We start from the raw sequence: 5,886 nt of genomic DNA on the forward strand, positions 1-5,886 counted from the left end.
GAACCTGGCTGGAGAACCTGGAGAACCTGGCTGGAGAACCTAGCAAGAGAACATGGACACAGAACTTGGCCGGAGATTGTGGCTAGAGGTCCTGGCAAGGCTGCTGATCAACTGAACGCTGTCTCCGTGTCATTCCTTCTTCGCCGACTCCGTCCACACCTTTGGGGACCCCTGGACCTGCTGGGGCTGGACCCCGGCAAGATTTCTTCAGCTTCCTTTTTTGCCTTTGTGTCTACACTGTACCTTTTATCATAACACCTATAACACTTTTCTTTTTGTTTCCATGTTTTTGTCCCTCTTCTAAGCTCTGAACTCCAAAGAAGAGGGGAAAGTCTCTTAGTCAACTTTTTAACTCCAGTAGTATTTCCAAATCCCCAGTAAACATTAATCTTCGGAATTCAGAAACAAGGACTCATAATTCCTAGGAATTTTTGGGAAATTCCTGAAATCATGTTATTCTTAAAAATGCTTCTGACAGTCTTTATATGCTATATTCATTATTATAAACATCTAAAATTTTGTTTAATATATGAGAAATATTAAGCTTAGTATTATTTATAAAGAACTGTGGCCTATATTCAAACATATTTGAATTATATAACCTCCTCGAAAAGCTAACAGCAGCACACAGAATTATGTGTCAAAAATGCCAATGTAAGCAAATATTTTGTTTCCAAAACCTCTTATTTCTTGAAACATCACTCATAGGATTTATGTAAAGTATATTATACATATAATCATATTAATATTTGTTTTATTTGCAAAAGTGGTTTCCTCTTAGCATCAGACAGGCCCTGAACACATTTATAACTTGACAACAGCTGCAGACAAGAGTGACTGATTAAATTGTGACCCCTTTGTTCCTACGTTTGCCTTCCCTGGTTGCTGGCAATGTTGACCTTCACCTTCCACTCTGCGTTGTGTCAGTACTTCCTGCTCTTGCGTGACATCAGTGTATTCCTTTGACCCAGTCATGTCTCCGTGTTGTTAAGCTTTAATTCTCACAGAATAGTTATATTATTTTTCCTATTTCTGACTTTATTGCTTAACTAAGTTTTCTTAGGATTTGGCATTTAGAAAAATAAATTTTCTGAGAAAGGCTGCAAACTAATTCTTATAGGGAAACAATCCCCAATGCCTAGCATATTAGACATTCAATAAAATATTTTGAAATATATCTTAAGTGAATGTTTCTTTGTAGACCCAAAGCATCTAAAATAGTGTCTGGTACATGGAGATACTTAAGATACTTTAGATACTTAAGATACTTTAATTATTGAATCTATGTTTTTTTTTTGAACCAGTGTCATGATAAAGTAGGGCATCATAGTTTAGCCCATAAAATGGCTAACACACATGAAAGACTCCATGCTATGTGCTTTCATAGCACTCTGTATCTTTTATAGTGTTTATACCTGTGGACGTTAACTAATTACTTGTATGATGTTTTTATTCTTGACTAAGTTCCCTAAGGGCAGGAATTATTTCTATTTTCACAGGTGTGATCCCAGAAGGTGCTAACCACAAGCATGTAATGGGCAGCTTGCTAAGTATTTATAGTATATGTAACTGAATGAAGGAGATAGCAACCATGGAATGTGAGCCTGCTTTACCTGAGATCTCTGAGAGGTTCTGAAGAACATAGTTCGAAACCACTGCTGGATTTTTTGACACAGACTAGATATTAATTATGTCACATGGTCTTGCAAAAGATTTTCTATCTATATGACTGCTAGTGAAATGTTATTACCCCAACTATATGCCTTTTAGCCTGCCTGGGTTAGCACCATCATCTTCTGTTATAAAAGATTGTATATGATTAATATTGTTATTATTTCTCCCATTATTTACTTCCTTGTGACCTCTTTAGAAGGACATTCCACCCTTTCCAACTTACTAAATATTTTTGCTTGAGTAACTCCCAGGATATCACATGTTCTAAATTCTAAAGATTAAAAAAAGTTCCTTACATATTTAATATCTCCTCCTTGATTAATATGTCTAGATTTTGGATGTTTTACTCATGTCCTAATTTCATCATGGTGATCAGGTACGGGTAGGGTGAGTGCAGAAGGAAGAGTTGAACTAGAAAGGATGGTGGTATGGGGCAAAGAGGGCATCTAGTCTTCTGAATAAATATTTTAGGTAAGAGTTCCCTGAACATGTCCCGGTTAGGATTTTTCTCAAATCGTTTTCAATATTTCTGCCCTAGAAGACCAAGCAACATAGTAGCTTTCTGTATTTTGATGATTTCCAGGGTTTCAGATGGTCAGGATCAAATCACCCCAGTGTAGTTCTACACAGGACTGCTTTCTGGAGCTGGAGAATGTGTAGCTGGAGAGTGGCTACCAAGTTAGAATATTTGGTCATTGTCATGTCATAGGGAACTAAAACATACTCAGCGTCAAAACACAGACGTCTCCCACTAGTGTAGACTTTTATGGAAAGTCAAACAAAAAGGAAATAGAAAAGAGGAACATATTATTAAATTTCTCTTGCACCCTTTATTTTCATTATACTGACTCTTGTACTTTTATCAGGTGTTCTTTTAGTTGTGGGAACTTGGACTAGTTTTTATATTTGTGGTTGATTTAGAGTGTATGGAACTAGCTGAGAAAGATTTACCCCATATGTCTTTGTCAAAAGCAAATAAAGCTATCTGTTTTAGACTTGATATTAACAGTCTTCACTGAAGCAATCAAGCAAATTTAATCTGTTCATACAAAATTAACTCTCTCCCTTGAGTCACTTAACATAATTGCGATATTCCTGCTTGGGATTGTAAAATGCTTCCAACTGTTTTGTAGGGATATAAAAGGAAGACAAAAATAGCTATCTTATATTTATAAAAACCTGGAGTTATAGATGTGTTTTGTGGATTGAACATTTTAGTTAGATGAATTTAGTTTACTTTGAAGTTAGACAAATGTAATAAAGGCTACAGCGAGGATGGGACTTTCAAGTGTCTAGGAAATTTAGCATGTTACAGCAAAGAGTTTATAAAAATAAATAATTCAGAGACCATGAGTTGAGTGGACATTTTTGAAAAATAAACTAGTGATTAAAATACAATTAAAACAATGATTTCAGAAGATAGGGAAAAAACTACAGAGAGAAAAATGAGAGAATAAAAGATGTATATCCAGGGGACTCTAATCTTCTAGTCATAGATGTTCTAGAAAGAGAAATTAAGTAGATAGAGGAAATGATAATAAAAACAAAATAACATTTCACTGAGATGAAGACAAATTTAAATCTTTCAACTGAAAGTGCAGAAAGAAGTAGTAAACACAACTATTGAGGGAATAAAGATCTGCAATTAGATATATCTCAGTGGAGTTTCTGAATTCTATGAACAAAGACCATTTTAAAAGATTGTAGACTGAAAAAGTAGGTGCTGTCCCAAAGGAGAGAGAATCAAATTGACATTGGTCGAGTTGTCTTTCTGGATTTTAGATGATGGTGGGGGAGTGTATTCAGAGTTTCAAAGGGGAAAAAAATGTCCACTCTGTTCTATGCCTTCAGTTTATAGATGGGCAGCTGTTTCTTGTGGTACTAAGATAGATATTTCCTTAAGAAAGTTCTCTGTCCAAATGAAGTTGAATCAGAATCAATATCACAAGTAGAGGAAAGATTAATATAACTGAAATGACTGCAAATTCTTAGCTCGTGAGGTGTAAACACAAAGTAATTGTTTTTCCAATTTCTACTACCACTGTGTTCTATAGAAATTCCCTTTCTTACTGAATAATGCACTCTGTAATGACATCTAAATCTAATTCCATAATTTTAATTTTCTGTTATTAAAACAGTTACATTTTAGCTATTAAGACTTATTATTGCTTATTTTGTTTTAATAAACCCACATAAATAAGTGTGAAGTACGATGAATTTTCAGTTATTACATCTATTTAGCCAGAATCCAAGTTAAGAAATAGAATATCGCTAACACTCCAAAACCCTAGTTGTGCCCTGTTACAGTGTATGGTAACTTGTTTCAGAATTTGATGATGAAGTAGGCAAACTAACATGGTATTGTTGGGGAGGAACAAACTTTTCTCTACCCTCAAGGTTCTTTTTCTCCCCTTTATTTTTTCATCACCATTTATCCCCCCTAGCCAGTGGTCGGCAAAATCATTAGTCAACAGAGACAAATATCAACAGTACAACGATTGAAATTTCTTTTGAGAGCCAAATTTTTTAAACTTAAACTATATAGGCAGGTACATTGTTACTAACTTAATTAGGGTACTCCTAAGGCTTAGGAAGAGCCACACTGAAGGGGCCCAAGAGCCGCATGTGGCTCTCGAGCCGCAGTTTGTCGACCATGGCATACCCTCTTTTAACCCTCAAGGTTCTTATGACTGGTTTGATAATCACACAGACACTAGTAGATTAGCAAGAGAAAATAACCAAGTTTAATACATACATATGTATGGAAACCCCTCATACATGAGAGAGTCGGAGATCCCACATGCACCAGAGATTCAGAGATAGGGAACATAGGAAAAACTAGGGAAAGGTAAGGTGTCTCGGGGCCTTGAAATGGTTATTGCAAGATAAGAACAAATGTTTAATAAATAGCAGTTTGTCCTGCCTTATAGACAGGTCAAAAGAGGTTATCTCTGATCATTGCTTTTTTTGGCAGCAAGGCCCCTAATGCAAGTTCTTCCTGGTAGTTAAGGAAGGGGCAGAAGTTTCTCTTGAGCCTGAAGCCATAATTGACTTTAGCTCAAAACAGTGTATACCACTGAAGCACATCTTAGGGTGGCTTGTTCTGAACCCCCACAGTATGAATTATGCAGTTAATAAGCTTGAAAAATATACAGCTCGCCTTTAAAAACAGGATACACTTTTCAGGTTATGAAATGTAAGAAAACTACATACTAGTTTTCAAAGAAAATCTAAAGAAATCATTTGAAGTTAAATAATGATTCTCAGATTATAATGTGGTAAAACTAGAAATGTATTTGTAAGAGACCACGAATGTAAACACTTACAAATTTAAAAACAAGCCTAATATTTAGGGTAAAAAGGAAATTAAAACTGAATAGCAGACTGTATAACAATTGAAATGAAAATATGACTGGCCAATACCTGAGTGATGTGGACAAAATTATACTTAGTGGAGATGTCATATAGCCTGTAATGCTCTTACTTGTCAATAAGAAAATAAAATTAAGCATTCAACTCAAAGAGCTAGAAAAAGTAATATAAAAAATAGATGATTGAATTTTCATAGTTAAGAACAGAAAGCAGTAAATTAGAAAGTAAACAAATAGATGAATAAGTGACACATCCAATAAATGTTTGATTATTAAAATTAAATTAATCTTTGAATCTGACAATAAAATAGAACCACTTAGGCAAGCCAAGAAGAGAAAAATCATATGAAACATTATGAATGAAAATGGTGATAGAAATGCAAATACAGAAGATAATAATAAAACATGTACATTTTTATTCAATAAATTAGAAAACATAAATGGAAATAATTGACTTCCAGAAAAACATAAATTACAGAATTGGTGCAAGACAAAGTTGACTGTAGTGATAGATAAGTAACCATAATCCTATCTAATAAAAGACAAAAAGGGTAATTAACCATACCTCCACTATGCTTCCCATTGGCTAATCAGGGTGATATGCAAATTAACTGCCAATAAAGATGGTGGCCAGCAGCCATGCAGTTGAAGCGAACATGAGGCTTGCTTGCTCCAGTGATGGAGGAAGCCAAGGTTCCCCGCCTGCTGCGGCCCGACTCTGAGCTTGAAAGCAACACTGTTTCAATTATAGAAGCTAAATAAGCCCCAGATACCTGCTTTTAGCCGGCAGTGGCCTCAGAGCTGGGAGGGCCAGGGACGGCAACAATGTTTCAATTATAGA

At 35.3% G+C, this 5,886-nt stretch overlaps 1 protein-coding gene across 1 annotated transcript in view; it reads left to right on the forward strand.

The window, feature by feature from the left end:
* The window catches only part of LOC102759493 (ankyrin repeat and sterile alpha motif domain-containing protein 1B), a 553,884-nt gene that overhangs the window by 79,626 nt on the left and 468,372 nt on the right, over positions 1-5,886 (forward strand). The gene's annotated exons all lie outside the window — the stretch shown is intronic.

This window comes from Myotis davidii, unplaced genomic scaffold, assembly GCF_000327345.1.
Source record: "Myotis davidii unplaced genomic scaffold, ASM32734v1 scaffold120, whole genome shotgun sequence".
Taxonomy (NCBI): Eukaryota; Metazoa; Chordata; class Mammalia; order Chiroptera; family Vespertilionidae; genus Myotis; species Myotis davidii.